At 40.4% G+C, this 16846-nt stretch overlaps 1 long non-coding RNA gene across 1 annotated transcript; it reads left to right on the top strand.

Annotated features, from left to right (window-relative positions):
- The first annotated feature begins 8076 nt into the window (after window positions 1–8076).
- Window positions 8077–10103, top strand: LOC116877114. Its single transcript, XR_004384546.1, has 2 exons — window positions 8077–8847; window positions 9727–10103. It is a non-coding gene; the product is annotated as an uncharacterized LOC116877114 (long non-coding RNA).
- The last annotated feature ends 6743 nt before the right edge of the window (window positions 10104–16846 follow it).

Below are 16846 nucleotides of genomic sequence, written 5' to 3'. Positions count from 1 at the left end.
AAACCCTCCAGAACCTCCCTGAAGAGGCAGTTTTGAACTTGGGCAAGGTGAGAGGAGACCAATGAGGTACCAGTGAAGTGAAAACTTTCTTGTCCCTTGCCTCCCCACTCCTCACTCGACTTCTGGAATAACTGAAGGAAGTGGAGCCAGAGGCACAGGGCAAGGAAATGGAGAGGTTCTTACCGTTTGGGCGCCCTTTCCCTCTACAGATGTCTCCAGCCTTGCAGGCCTGATCTGTGGGAAACAGACTCCCTAACTCTAAATGTGGTCAGAGTATTGCATGGAATGCTACATTTTAATTAGTCAGTTTAGATAGTTTTGTGATTTGAAATGACTGAGGACTTTTTTTTTTTTTTTTTTTTTCCTCAGAGAGACTGGAAAGTATGATGGGACCTGCCTGAGGGTCTATCCCAGGGTGGGAAAGACCTAGCTCCTCAGAATAGATTCGAATGGATTAAGGCTTATTCTGATTGCCTTCTAGAATGCTGGTTTTTCAGCATAATGGTTATAGTAGCTATGGTTACAACAGAGACATTATTCATGGAGGCTTATGTGACAGTCCTGGGGGCTGCTCATGGCACAGTCCTAGCTCGCTCCCAGGAACATGGCTGGATTGCACTTCCCAACCCATGGGGTTGGGTGTCACCCTGTGACCGGTTCCACGCTGAGCATCTCACTGTAGCTTTACAACCCTCCTGAGCTCTCTTTTCTCTGTCAATGTCCACATCCTCTCTGCAGCCACTATGTGGACCCTGAGCGCTTAAAAATGGTTAATCCAAACTGAGATTTGTCTTTAGTCGAGAAGACATACCGGATTTCAAAGGCTTCATACCAAAAAAACAAAATGCTTGTAAGTACTTAATATAATTAAGATAATGATGTTAAGATAAAATATTAATATATTTTTTAATTTATTGCTTGCTGAAAAGATATTATTTTTTAAAAAGTGGGTAGAGCAAAAGCTATTATTTAAAGTAATTTCATTATTTTCTTTCTACTGTTTAAAATATGGCTCCTAGAAAGTTTAAAATCATACATGTGCCTCACATTTGTAGCTTACATTATATTTTTATTGGGTAATGTTGTTCCAGAGAGTAGTTCTTCTATCAGTCTGGATTGTTCCTAAAGTGAAGATGTCAAAAACATGGAGCAGATCCTACAGTCAAGTCATGATGGATGTACAATGTGAGCAAGAAATACACGTTTGCAGTTTAAGGCCCCGGGGTCTGGGGTGGTTTACTGCAGCAGTATTAATACCCTCTGACTGGATCAGTGTGGGAAAAAAAAGGCAGCAGAAGAGAACCTCCTGAATATTCTATCCCCTGAAATCTCCATGAATGTCTATTTCTCCCCTTTAGACTCCTCATCTCCGTGACCAATAACCAGAAATATCAGAATCTTTTAGGATTTTCCTTATCCTTTTAAATGGACTCTGGTCTAGTAGTAATTTAGAAGAAGAAAGACAAATTTGATATCACTGTGGATTTTTCTTTTTTTGTCCATGTCTTTACACCCAAGGAAGATAACTTTCTGGTTGTCTTGTCTTTGCAGATGAGGCTAACATACGGCCAGAAGCCTCATGCCCCAGTTTGGTCATTTGCTTCCTGTCACAGCGACCCTTGAATAAACAGCCCACTCAGGTAAGCCTCCCTTCCTGTTTCTCTTGCTCCCTGGGCCTCTCTACAAAGTGCTCATGTTAGGCTTTTACAAGCACATTCTGGTGACAGTGTTGAAGAGTATGAAGAGCTAGATATCTGTGGGAGAACAACGGCAGTCAAGCCTGTCGTTATAATCCAGGGAAGACACGGTGGAGTCACACCAGTGAGGATGAGGCTGATCAGAGTCCATTTCAATCACAGTCGGACAAATATTTACAGAAGGTACATCATATATCAGAAACTGTGCCAGAATAAGCAGTGGCTAAGCCTTCCTCTCTGCCCTCAAAGAACTCTTAGGGCGATGTCTTCAACATTCTGTGACTGTTGAGTGCTGCGATGCACAAAGAAGGGGAAATGGCCTGTGCCGCGAAGCCTTCCTAGAAATGCTGACAACTGAGCAAAGGTTCGTTTTTTTGTTTGTTTTGTTTTGTTTTGAGTGAAATATTGAAGGACAAATAGGGTTTACCAGACAAAGAGGGTAGGAGAAAGATTTGAAAGATACTTAAGGGGAAGAGTCAACAAGAAGAAGGAATCTCAGATGATTCCAAGTTTATGACTTAGCACCTAGAAGATGGTCACTTCATTGACAAGTGTAAGGAATAAAAGAAGAACAGTCTAGTTAGTGGGAAAAAAGGATGTACTTAGATAAAAAACAAAAACAATAACAAAGTTCTAGTTAGGAATCTGGGAGTGACTGCTGACTGGTTCTTAGGGACCTACAGGACTGGAGCAAAGAAGAAAGGTCAACGCTTTTAGATTTCAGAGTCAAGAGCTTGTCTGGGGGTATTTGAAACAGTAATAATAGATGAGAATGCCCAAGGGGAGAAAGAGTCCATCCATTCATTCACTCACACATTCAGTATCTACTGAGAGCCCCACAATGTGGTAAATGAAGAAATGTGAGATCAAGCTGGGTAGATGTACACTTTTGGAAAGAGCAGGAGTGTACTTTTCTTTCAAGAAACTTGATTGTTCGGGGGAAGTGGTTGATAGCTGATAATTAGACAGAATAGAAAACCAAGAGAACATTTTAAGGATGAGACTTCCTAGAGTGGAAAATTTAGTTGAATCTTACCTATGTTTGAATAAAAAAGCTTTTCATCAATGAGAAAACTATAACAAAAATTTCAGTTGATTGTATACATAGCTGTTAATATTAATAAAATTTGCAGAAATTTCAATCATATTTATTAATGTAACCTTTCACTTCACCCACCTGTTATCTGATTCTTCTGCCCTGCAAGCAATGAATCTTCAAAAGAAATTGATTGGACAAACTTTAATTGACCATATCCTCAGGGGTTATGCAGGCACAGAAAAGTCAAGACTTGATCGTGACCCTGGGACTTAACATCTGTTTATAAAGATTAAGGCCCATGAACCACATAGATGATCACTGTGATGAGATTATACTTCCATTTGTAGAAAATCTCTTAAAAAGTAAGAAAGTGGAAATGTTGAGGAAAGTCTAGAAATCTGACTTGAAGACTATTTGTGCCAAAAAACTAAAGAACTTAAGCTTTCTCTTTTTCCTTGTAGGCAATGGGAGGCATTTATTAAAGGGGGCCAGGACAGAGGGAGCTTACAGGACAGTGACTCAAGGGACAGGGTAATCAGTTGGGGACTATTGTAGTTTATCTGTATGGGAGGTAATACTGTGTAGGTAGTAGAGATAAGGTGAGCACAGTTATCTCAAGGAAGAATCCACATATTGTACCCACCGAATAAGACGGTGAGCATTACGTGTACTCAGGGAGGACTGTAGAGACTTGATCCTCTGAGGACAGGAGTTCCTTAACAGAAAGAGGAAAGTCATATAGTGAGGGCAGGTTTGGGACATGAGTTTGAAGATAAAGGAGTGAGGGGGAGATGCAGGGATCTGCTTAGACTCCTGAGCAAAGAAGTAAGAGCTGAGGTCTAAGGAGATGCGTTCACCAAAGGCAAATATGTAGAATTAAGACAATACAGCCTTATCTCAAACCACTGGGAAGAACCATGGTGGAGATTGGGAGCAATCTTTCTAGATGATGACTGTCAGAAGCCTAAGTAGAAGGGTGATTCTACAAGAAAAAGGAAGTGGTCAAAAGTGTCAAATGTGTAGAGCTTAGGAGGCTGAGGCCTCAAAAAGGCAGTTGGGTTTGTTGATTAAAACACTATAGTGACCTTCAAGGGAACAGTTTCAGAAGGAGGTCAAGGGGAAAAGTCACAGCATAGAGACAATGGGGAGGGAGGGTGTGAAAGGGGGAAGCAGTGGTTGCAGACTGTTCATTCTAGAAGTTTATTACAGTGAATTATAGAGTAGAGAACCAGTTTGTAGCTTCCAGGAATAATAGGTAACTCATTCATTTATTTGTTCAACAGGACCATATTTATTAGAGCCCACTACCTGCTTGTTCACTGCTAAGTGAATAAGGTGAGCTTGATCACTGGTATTCTGGAGCTTTCTATTCTGGAGGGACAGTCTGTAAGCAATGAAGACAACTTCAGATCTTCAAAGTGTTTTGATGAAAATAAAACAAGGCATGAAATAAGCACTTTTCCATCTATGGAAAGAAAATGTTCATAGATCATGAAGCAAGATTGAGTGCATATTCAAGGAACAAAAAAGACAATGTGTTTGGTGCTTGATGAATTTCCCTATCACAGGGAAAGTGATAGGAGACATCCAAGAGACACAGGGAAGGACTTTGGATTTTATTCTACATGCAAGAAGACAGACACCATTGTGGATTTTATACAAGGAAGTGACACGATCAGATTTACAACTTTCAGATTCTCTTTGGCTGCTTTGTGAAGAATGGACTGCAGAAGAAAGCAAGAGTTCAAGCATGGACACAGGAGAAGAAGCTGAACAAGTTAGGGAAGGGATAAGCGTGGCTTAGACTGGACAGGTAACGCTGAAAATGGAGAGTAGGGGTCAGATTTGGGGAGTGTGTTGGTGGTAGAATCACAACAGGATGTCTCCTAGGTATTTGGCCTGAGTGACTGCATAACCAGTAAAACCACTTGCTGTTATGGGAAGGTTAGAGGAGTTGCAGATGTGGGGTGTGGTATGGTGTGGGAGTCAGGGGTTTCGTTGTGCTCATATGTGATGAGTTTAGAGCCATCCAGGTGGAGGTGGGGTTCAGAGGAGTGGTTAGAACCAAGGGCAAGATTTTTCTCCTACTGAAGGACTGCATGTTTGTAAGTCATAGATTGAGGACAGGAATATGTTAGAGAGAAGAGAGGAGGAAAATGAGGAAGGAGGGTTTTAGAGAGGGTGGGGATGGATTAGATCATGGGGCCAGACAGAGGGTTGCCATGGAAAGCAGGAGGGACACCACTGATGCAGAAAAGGACATACAAGCACATGTAGCTACAGAGTCCTTTAGAGGTTGATGGGAGAGAGAAGACAGCTTAGGTTGCATGCCTTCTGACATCTCTCTCTCAAGTGAGTGATGAGGTTGCAGGGGGATTTGAGTGAGAGGAACAGTTGGAGCCTGAGGACAGAGGAGGTTTGGAGTAGAAATTTTGGAGACTCAGTTGAGAGTAGAGAACATCAGTCTCAATGTAGTGCAAGGAGTAAGAAAAGCCCTTGACATCTGTCAGAGTCTGTAGGGACTGTAAGGCGAGGACAAGGGACATGAAGGGAATAAGTCAGGCCTGGGCGGGGTGGGGGCTGGATCCAGCAGTAGGAACAGGGCACACGTGGGATACAGAAGGACACCAGTGTCCTGAATGGGGCTAAGAGGTTAGGTTCCTGGTGTGGGTGGAAGATTGCGTGTGTTTGTAGCAGCATAGAAGTGCAACTGAAAGTGGGGTCCCCAGACCACAGAGTCAGCATCCCCTGGGAGTCTGTTCCAGAAAGCCAGGGTTCCAAGTCAGACAGTGAAACTTAACTAAATCCCTGAGTGATGTCCTATGTGTGTTAAAATTTGTAATGAGCTGTTCTAAAGAATGAGACTTTCAAAGGTTATATACTTCTAAAAATAAGAATGGTGCATTTCTGCAGAGATCCAAGGATCTTTCTTATAGATAAATTTACTACATTTTACTTTTTATATGTTTTTATGTTTTCACAATTTTAAAAATGCATATACACTTGTTTCAGAAGCGGAAATACAGGCATGTTCGAAGAGGTTAATGTTCAGCCAGATTCTCAGGGTCTGTTTCAATAATAGAAGGAATTGAGCAGACTCCCATAAAAGTATAATAAGGAAGGTCCAGGAGGCTCTCCTGGAGTTCAGTCTCCTCCAGGGAATTACCTAGCAGCAGAGCATTTTACTTCCTGGTTAGATGCCCTTCAGCCAGTTACTTAACTTAGCCTCTGTTTATTTATCAGCAAAATGGGTATGAAAATACTACTAGGTAGGGTTAACATGAGAATTACATTCAAAATCATGTAAATACCTGAGGACAGTTCCTGGCACATAATAAAAGCTCAAAGATTATTATTATATATTAAGATTGTACTAAGGTAAGAAATCACGAAGCAAAACAATTTTCAATGCATATAATATAAAAGTTCTTCTGCTTGGCAGTCTTTGGGACACTTCAGGTAGACACTACAGTTTTGAGGATCCTTACCAGTGTGACAGTTCTGGAGAAGAACCCTGGAGGATGAGGAGATGAGATACACTCCCAGTCTGAGGCGAATGGTCAGGGAATGCAAACCCTGGTCTGTGCAAAGGGGGACAAGATGTGAAGGTTTTGATGTACAGAATTAGAAACATCAGAGCAGAAATCCTGGTCCTGGGATGGAATACAAGTTTCTCCTGGGGCTCCTTCCACTTCCTCATTGTGGCTTGTCCTCATAATTAAATAGGCTCTGATGAGACGCTATGATACATGTTCGGCATAATGATGTGGGGGGGTATGTGGGATGTATAATTTGCCATGTGGCACGTACAGGGTTGAAGGAGTACATACTTCCTAATGTCTTGGGTATGTCCCTCTTTTTGAAAGTTCCTCTAACTCCAAGTTCTGCTTGAGTATCTACGTGTGAGGGAATCATGAAGAGCCCTGGTCTTGCTTCTTTAACATCTTTTCTCTTTCCTGGGGGATGAGTGGGAGACTCAAGTTATTTTACGAACAGTAGATTTGTTTGCAAGGGCAAAGATGGTACAATTTGGGTGGCACAGTTTCAGCCATATGTTTGCAATCCTTCTGGGGAAAAATGTGCACTATCATTTATTCCTTGAGGGGTGACACGTGTGATATTGGTGTTTCTTCGGATTTAATCAAAGAATAACCATTTACAGAATCAGTAGCCTGGGCCAGGTGCTGCGCTAAGGACTGAATAAACATTGCTTTCTTTCAACCTCATCTTAACCCTCTGCTGTAGTTCCGTTCATTATCCCCATTTTATAGATGAGGACATTAAGGCTCAGAAGGGCAAAATAAATTAGCCAAGCTTACACGACTAGACCACCGGAAATGGGATTCAAAATCCGATTTTGCAATTTTAATCAATGTTATGTTTTCTCTTCTGTTCCTCATGCTCTTCCTCTGGGTGTCATTTGAATCCATTGCTACATTTAGCACCTACTGTAGCAGGAATTCTCCAGCCTTCTTCTGCGGTTATCTTTTCTTTTAGCATCCAAACAAGATGACTTCGTTCCTGTCTACCTGTACACCTGGGAAATCTGACAACCTCACCAATTTTTCCAAAACTTCTGAAGGGTGAGGAGAAGACTTATATTCTTTCCCCCCTTCTCATTCTAAATTCTTCCTCCTATCTTAGTTATCATTGCCCATCCCTGACATGAAGCAGTTTCTGTTCACTCTTTTATATATATATTAAAAAAATTATATATATATATATATATATATATGACACATGCATACAGTTCTTCCTCCTCTGTTCCCCTGAAGACCACTCCTCTGAAGGGAGAACATGTCAGCTGAGTTCTCTGGAAAACAGACACTGAGACAGCATTAGGAGTGAAAGGAGCTTACTGAGAAGAGTGGTGGGGGGCATTAATCCCACGCAAGATAAAAGAAAAAGGAAGTGGAGTTAGGTAGAGAAAGCCTTTTAGACTGTGATGTTGATCTGACAGGGGTGGCCTTGGAAGTCAGTGACAAAGGATAATCCTCCCGGTGGACAGACGTTTGAGCTTTGTGAGGAAGAAGAGATGGCCCAGGATGATAATACAGATGGACTCCTGAAGTGGCAAATGGGCTATAAAGAAAAAGATCATAGCCAAGAAGTTCTGGGGTAGTGGTATATGGACATAATGAAAGTGGGCCTCAAGTATGAAGGTGTTTGTATCATTTGTTAATACCCCACAAAAAGCATTCACCCTAAAAGTTGGTCAGTTGATGTGAGTGAGTCCTTGGTCTACTACAGAATGGGCACAAGAGATGCGCAAATAGAGTAGTCACAGTTGCAGAGATGGAGGCTATGACTAGTCCCAATGGAATAGACCTCCACTCTCTAAGGCTCTTCTAGTTACTGCCACCTCAGAATGCCCAACCTGTCAGCAACAGAGAGGAATGCTGAGCTCCCTGTATGGCATTATTCTTCAAGGAGACCAACCAGCCACTTGGCAAGCTGACTACATCGAACACCTTCCATCCTGGAAGGGCCAGTGATAGGAACAGACGTCAATTTGGGGTGTGAATTTTCCTTTCCTGTCCATAGAGTCCTCAGGCAGCATCACTATCCAAGGGTTTATAGAGTGCCTGATCTAAGGCATGGGACCTATACAACATAGCATTCAAACAGCCAACCCACTTCACAATGAGGGAGGTGAGGAAATGAGCCTACTACCATGGGATCCATTAGTCATATGACATACTGTATCATCCCGAAACTTCTGGAGTGGTAGAATGTTCTAGAATGGCCTACTGGAAGCACAGCTTAAAGTGACAGTTTGGAGCAGTACTCTGCAGAGATCAAGGGTGCAGTGTGTCAACTGAATCAGAGACCTCTATGTGGCACTGTGTCTGAGAACCAATGGGTGGAAGCAGGAGTAGCCTCACTTACCATCATGCCCAACAACGCACCAGGTGATTTTGGGCTACTGGTCCTTGCAACTCTGGATGCTGCAAGTTAGAGGTCCTCATCCCCAGGAAGCATACTCTCTTGAGAGGACCCAGCAAAGTTGCTAGTAAACTACAAGTTATTGCTGCCACCTGGGCTATTCGAATTCCACGTGTCATGGGATCGGCAGGCAAGAAGTGGAATCACTAACCTCAAACAGAATTGGTATGTATTTTTGGAAAGAAGCCTTTCTTGTATTTCAGAAAGTGTCCTTACATATCTTATTTTAATATTTCCTTAGTGTCTAGTTAACTTTTAAATGAACTCTATCTAATCCTATAGCTTTGGCTCAACTGAACATAAAATTCCTTTCTTCTCCCAATAAAACTTAGCACTTGCTAATGAAAACATTGGTTTTCATAACTATTTATCTCTAAAATGGTATCAATCCCTAGTGTGGAACTAAAAGTCAAACAGTGTTTCCTTTTTTGGTAGCTGGGTTCTGCTCACCCCTCTGAAGAGACTAAGGGAGCAATACAAATTGCCAAGAATAAAAAGTGTTTCTGATAATATTTCAAATTGTTACCCTACATAGATTACTCTCATGGATATTGCATGAAAGAAACCAGCCCCCAAAGAATACATACTGCATGATTCCATTTATGTGGCTTTTAAGATCCAGCAAAATTAGTGGTTTTGAAAATCAGAATATTGATTATTTTGGGGGAGCATGGGATATAATTTGGGAAATTGCAGCAAGGAATCTTGTAGGATGCTGGAATGTTCTATAACTTGATCTAGGAGCTGTGGATTAATATGTAGAATGCTAACCTATTACCTGTAAGTTTTACACACCTTTGTGTGGCTATCATTATGCATTCGTATATCGGTACTAAATGTTCTCTCTCTCCCTGTGGATGCTTCTTCAGGGCTCAAGGTCTTATCACGAATTGGAAAAATATCTTTCCAGTTGATTCCCTCCCACATTCTCTATCTCCTCACTCTTCATTTGCATTCACCTTTGGGGGCTGGTTGCTTGTTTATGTCAAGTGAGTCAGCAAAGATGCAAATATCCCCTTACTTGATTTGTTTCATGTGTTTCAGCATCATACGGAAGCAAAGGTGCCAGGGATGCTACCCCAAAGTCCACAGTGTCTGTGTATGTGGTGCACACAAGTGAAGGCGTCCACTTACATTCTCTACTCCATCCGGGCACCTGGATGTCAGCTACAAATACTAATTGGTAGAATGCGTTGTGTACTTTCTCTTACTAAGCCTGAAGTTTTCTTTAAACTAAATTTCAGTGAAATTAAAATCAGTGAAAGGGCTAGTTAAAAAGTGAAGCCTCAAAACAAAATGTGGCAATTACAGTTTATTAAAGAATTAACTTGGGCCAATTATCATTTAAAACATTATGGATGTATTGCTATGAACTAAATATGGCCCAGTTCCTTAATACCCAGACAGTTCTATGCTCTGCTCAGTAAATTGTTACACAATGTGGTAGCAGCAATTGAAGGACTTAGTTCTGCAAAATGTTGAAGAGATTGCTTAAAATGTGAAAACAAAACAAAGCAACCAGTTTGTTTTATGCCATGAAAAAAAAAAAAAATCCCTACCTTAGATACCTGACAAGATCAGATCAAAAACTTGGTCATTTGCCTGACATTTCAATTCATCATAGTGAATATAACCTTGCATGGGCATCCATATGTGGTGACATAAACATATCACATGAAATCTACTCATTTTTAGTGAAATTGTATCGAGGAAATTCAACTGGTGGAAAATAATCTGACCCACTTTGCTACACTGAAGTCAGTTTGCAAAAATAGAAATCATGGTATGAAGTATAATTGTGAAGCTAAGAACTAAATTTCAAAAAGTTCTCTGACTTTAAATTTATGAAAACGAGCTAGGATGATTCTTTTTTATCATCTGAGTATTGATATTGTAGAAAATTGCTACAAAGGAAAGTTACCAAATGCAGTTAAGCAAGAGCAAAAAAAAAAAAAAATCAAGTGATTTCAGAAGAGCAGAATTTTACAAATAGCCTAAGAATGGCTAGTCTAGGTATAAAAACCATGGTGCAAATATCGTACCCATATTTCAAAGTACCTACATTTGTGATCAGCTGATGTCATTGTGAATAAAAATAATTATCTCTCTCACCTAAATGATTCAAGACTAAATTCTGCATTGCAAACTATAACAAAAAATACAAGCCTGGCAGTGACAGATTAGTGAAGAAGAAAATGCATGATATTTTAGTTCCAAATCAAAGAAGCAACCAATTAAAGAAGGAAAATGTAACAGTGATGATATTTAGAGAAAAGTATAATTGTGCCTTTCCAAGTATGTGACCATTTTCCTGCTTAGCTTTGGAGGAGATTTGGATCTGTTACAGAAGCGATGTGAGAGCAAGAATAAGGTAATACTCCTTTTTTGACATTCTTTGAGATTTACAGTGAGATGATATTCTTGAAATCCAGTTAACGGGGAGAGAGAAAGGGCTAACATTTTTCTAAGTCTTGCAAACTGAGATTGTAGAGTTAATGTAGAGAAGAGACTCCCGCTGGGATGGCCAGGTGGGGAGGCTAGAGCACCACAAGGGGTGGCGGTGGTCGGTCGACACCCGACCATTCTATTTCTGGGGTTGTGGGAAAGGACAGAAAGAAAGAATCAGAAGGAATAGAAGTGTGTTGTGATTGTCCATCTTTGGGCCTTGGTGTAGAGAATGGGCAGAGTCAGATAAATCGAAGGGAGAGTGGCTTTCCCTGCTCACAGTTGGAGATTCTGGAAGGGACTCTTGGGTAGAAGCTCTGGGCCAGTATAGGTGAACCAGCATAGCCAAGAAAGCTGTTGTGCGTGGCCATGAAGAGAGCAGCTCTCATTTAGACACCAACCCTATCTTGGCTCCAGGCTGAGAGCCAGTGGGCTTGTCATCATGTCTGCCATTTGTAGGAGCAGTCATTCACAGCAGAACAGAAGGGAGAGCTACTGACTATGAGACCAATGGAGGACCTGGAGGAGAGTCATGTCTATAGCCAACCAATCACTAAAGGCAGGCCTGGTTAGCATGAGACAGTGGAGAAAAGCCCATGTAAATCAGCAGCAGAGGCTAGAAGCAGCCCAGGACAGTACCAGCCAACTATGCTTCAGCAGCCATAAGCCCACATGATGAGAGGAGAATAAATGTCATATGATCTCTTCTGGTGCAAAATCACATGTATCCCTCTGCCCCCAGCGCTCTTCACCATTTTGAATGAGAACAGGATAGAGAGCAGGAAATACAAGATGTGAGCATTTCTCTCAAAAGTTTGATATTTAAAATACTTTATGTCACTGGATTGGTCTAAGGTTTGAAATGGATTCAATAGTAAACCTTTCTTCCTCTGCTGAAACTCAGAGGCTGGAGGCTTCCAACGAACACCTGATCAGTCATGTCAGCTAAATAAAGGAAAAACACTTTCTATGTGTATATGTTGTGTAAGAAAACCTATGAAAGTATTCAGGAAAATTCAATATTTATATTTTTTATTTGTATTCCATTTCATCTTCAAAATAAATCTTCTAATATTATATAAATGTGTATGAGATTATGTGCTTAAGCCACAATCATGTAAAAATAAGGCAAATTTAATTCTCTTTCCCCAGCTGACTTTCTCTTCTTCTTTTTAAGGATTTTATTTACTTGAGAGAGTGCACAAGCAGGGGGTATGGCAGAGGGAGAGGGGAAAAGTAGGCTCTGCACTGAGCAGGGAGATGGGATATAGGGCTGGATCTCAGGACCCCAGGATCCCGACCTGAGCTGAAGGTAGACGCTTAACCGACTGAGTCACCCAGGCGCCCCTCCTTAGGTGACTTTTTCTTATATTCAGCTTGCTTCATTCCTGTTTATTGCCAGCTTGGCCCCTAAAGGCATTTGAGGTTTATGTATTCCTGTATTTAAAGAAATCAAATGACTCTTTAGGAACTTCCTGACTCTGAAAGGAACACAAAGGGAGGAGAGAAAAGAAAATTCACTAAACCCACAGAATGTAAGAATGAAAGGATCTTTTAGTAATTTCATGAAAAATGAACACAAATCCAATTAAAAATATATAGAAGTAGGCTTGTGAAGAATGAATTTGCCTTATTCCATAGGGACTTAGGGGAGGGTTAAACATTATACGGTTCCTTACAAAAGTAAGCCCCCCCCCCCTTTTTTAAACCAGGACTGAGCCAAGAATAACTCAGAAAAATAAAGTAATAGATTTGGTTAAACAAATAAAAAGGAGGGGTGCCTGGGTGGCTCACTCGGTTAAGTGTCCAACTCTAGATTTCAGCTCAGGTCATGAACTCAGGGTCATGAGATGGAGCCCTGTGTTGGGCTCTGTGCTGGGCGTGTAGCCTGCTTAGGATTCTCTCTTTCCCTCTCCCTCTGCCCCTCCCTACCATCTGCTCTCTCTCTCTCTCTCAAAAATCAACAATAAAATAAAATAAAAAGGAAACAGTAAAAGGGATATAACTAAAAAATTAAAGAAACAAGGATTAAGGATAAATATTTGAGCTAAATAAAAAGGATATAAAGAAGGGTAAAATATACACTGTAAAGTCAAGAATAGATAGGGTGAAAAGTAAAAATAAAGTCAAACTAAGCTAAAGGATAAATACAGAGAATAAAAATAGAGAGGTGACAAAAGACTAGAGCGGGAAGTGCATAAAATCAAAATGTTAAACCTTACTAAATTTAACTCCAAATCCTCAAGTATTTGTGGAATGAAGGTCAGGAAAAATAAGCTCCCATTACTTAAAAAGAAACAAGGCTGACAGTGACATGAGTTACTCAGCATGACCTCTCAGAGTGACCTCTGGGCTTTAGTAACTCCTAGGGGCTGGGGTCCCCGGAAGAGTTTTCTGAGAGCAGAGATTGCCCAAACTGCCAGGGCCTGTGTTCTCTCAAGTGCCTCTTTAATGCCAACAGCAGGCCTCTTTGTCAACAGAAGGATTCAGCCTGGAGCATCACTGCTAACCAGTGCTAATAATTCTACTGCTTTGGAGCGCCTCTGTGGCTCAGTGGGCGGGGTGTCTGCCTTTGGCTCAGATCATGATCCCAGGGCCCTGGAATGGGGCCCCATGTCAGGCACTCTGCTTCGTGGGGACCCTGCTTTTCCCTCTGCCTGCAGCTCTCCCTGTCTGTGCTCATGCTCTCTCTCTCTCTCTGTCAAATAAATAACATCTTTTTAAAAAAATTCTATTGCTTTATCTTTGTTCATATTTGCTACTGCACAAAAGTATGTAATATGGAAAATACCAGAGAGATAATATGTCTTAAGTATTAATGTATTACTAAATGCCTTCTGCCACTTTAGCTACAAGAGATATACTCCATGCTGAGATTGTGAGAAAAGACAGTCCAATCACTCAGAAGTCTCCACCACCCCCACACCCCACCCAGGACAGTTTTCTCTCTCTTCCTTTTGGAAAACTCCCCCAGCTAGAGTAAGGTTAAAAAACTATCCTCCTGAGACTCAGAATCGTCAAAACAATCTTAAAAAACAACAAAGTTGGAGGACTTACACTTCCTGAGAGCACTTAATGCAAAGCTGCGGGAATCAAGACAAAGGGGCACCAGAGTAAGAATAGATAGTTCAGTGGAATAGAATTGAGAATCCAGAATGAACCCATGTAGCTATGGTCAAGTGATTTTCAACAAGGGTCCCAAAATCATTCAATGAGGAAGGAACAGTTTTTTTCAACAAATAGTGATGGAACAAGTAGAGAGCTTAATGCAAAACTATGAAGCCTTACCTCACACCATTTATAAAAATTGACTCAAATGAAAAGAATAGGCAAATCTATAGGGACAGAAAGTAGATAAGCAGTAACTGAGGCAGGGAAAGGGGAAATGGGGAGATGGGACATGACTGCTGATTTTCATGACAGGTCCATGAGATGAATCTTTTTGTAATCATATTACAGATGAAAATCTAAGGCATGGATAACTTGCACACACAGTAAGGGGAAGATGTAGGAACGAACTATGTCCAATGGTTGCTGGAAAGGTATCTTGTACATAGGGAGCACTCACCTTAGGGTAGCAGTTATTATCTATAGGCATTAATCTTGAGTGGTGACTTTTATATCAGAAACATACTGTCCTTTAGGCAGGGTCAGTAAAATAGAATAAAAAAAAACTAAGTGATATGAGATAAAATTATACAACATACTTTTTGCTTTCCATTTTGAGATAAGGATATTTATATACATAATAAAATGTGTAATCCAAGAAGTGGACAAGTGACAGATTTATTTGTAAATGAAATGGAATCTTGCACATGAATTTTGGTTACCTTACTCAACTACTTAGGGCCCCTGGCTCACTCTTTCTGCCCAAATGAGCTTCAAAGGGAAACTAAAAACATATTTCTAGAGGAGTCTTCACAGCTGGATGAATTCCTTTTATAGTCTCTTCATAAAGAGAATAGAATTTATTGACAATGTTGGTAAAAGGGTAAGAAACTTCTTGACACCTAAAGATTGTTAAACCATAAATTGTAAGTCTTGGATGCGACCACCTCAGAGGTCACATCTGTCACTTCAATAGAATATACTCACACTAACAGCCTAACCTCAAGGAACTACAGTATCCATGGACACGGGGCTGAAAATCTGGAGAACAAACCTATAAAAAAAAAGAAGTAATATCCTTATGTAAAAACATCTGCACAGAATAATAACGTGGACATACTTCTTTGGGGAAAAAACTGCAAAACTGAATTCATGTGTTCTTTATTGTGCTTGTGGAAATCAAGATAGAAATCTATGGAGAGGTCAGGATAGGAGTGGAGGGCAGCATGGAATGAGAATTCTTTTCATTAGCGTGTTCTATTCCCTGACATATTAACTCTCTAGCTAGAAAAACTGCTTGTCATTTTTTTATTTATCTCCAGTGTTCTCTACTGGGAAATGCCCAGAAGATGGGCAGGACTGGTTTCAGTTCTGTCATTTACAACAAAAAGGTTAGTATAAGTTCTGACTTCTGAGATTTTCCAATCAGCTAACATGGCTGAAATGAGGAACTCTGTGCTCTTATTCCTAAACTCCTTGTCAGAGTTTCAACAGAGGCTTTGCTCCCCCTGCTGGCGACCAGGTAGCATCTACCAGGTCTCCAGGATGGTGTAGCAGAGATAAAAGTTTCTTGGCCAGTCCTGGGGTCAAAGTTCCTTCCTCCGGTAACAAGCTCTTTGACCTTACTCAAGTTACTTTGCCTCTATGAATCTCAATTTTTGCATCTTTAAAATATTAATGTTAACGCACTAGGTTTCAAGTCTATTTGATGAGTAAATGGCTATGTAAAAGTAAATCAATGGAAGATATTATTATTACAAGACAATTTGGGGAAAGAAAGCCTGGCTGCTCATCCAGTTTCTCAAGGTTGTAAAACATGATTTTCAATACTGTTGATTTTCTGGATATGAGAGAACATGCACGTGTTATAGCAACCTAGGAAGCTATTGTTATAGCATGTAGAATAGTAACATAATACTTGTAAAGTTCTTAAAAATTCTCAGGTGAGAAATGTCTAACTTAAATCATAAATGTCAAATAGTCCTTTTATAAAATTCAATATCCATTGCTAGTAAAAGTATTAGATAAAATAGAAATTAATGGATGTTCCTGTTTAAAAATATTTTATTTATTTATTTGTCCGGGAGAGAGAGAGAGAACTAGCAGGGGAAGAGGTAGGCAGAGAGAGAACCAGATTCCCCACTGGGGAGGGAGCCCGAGGGGGGACTCGATCCCAGCACCCTGGGGTCATGACCTGAGCTGAAGGTAGACGCTTAACCGACTGAGCCATCCAGGCATCCCTGGATGTCCCTTTAATGTGACTAATATAATATATATTATAAATTATATAATTATCATATATTGTCCTTTAACATTATATATATATATATATATATATATATATATATATACACACATGAGGGACAGAGAGATTGTTGAAAGAAATACTGAAAGCATCCCCATCAAGGTAAGGAACAAGTCAAAAATGTCCACAATCTCCATTACTATTTCACATACTGGATACATAAATCAGTGTACTCATTCAAGGGAAAAACAATAGGGACATAAGATTGAAAGAGAAGTAAAATTCCACTTGCAGGTGATATGATAATATATCTGGGAAACTCAGTAGACTCAATGATAACACTACTATGAACAAAAGAATACAGTG

Source organism: Lontra canadensis, unplaced genomic scaffold, assembly GCF_010015895.1.
Source record: "Lontra canadensis isolate GAN:19392208 unplaced genomic scaffold, GSC_riverotter_1.0 scaffold50, whole genome shotgun sequence".
Lineage (NCBI taxonomy): Eukaryota > Metazoa > Chordata > Mammalia > Carnivora > Mustelidae > Lontra > Lontra canadensis.
This window is presented reverse-complemented; position numbering and strand designations above follow the sequence as displayed.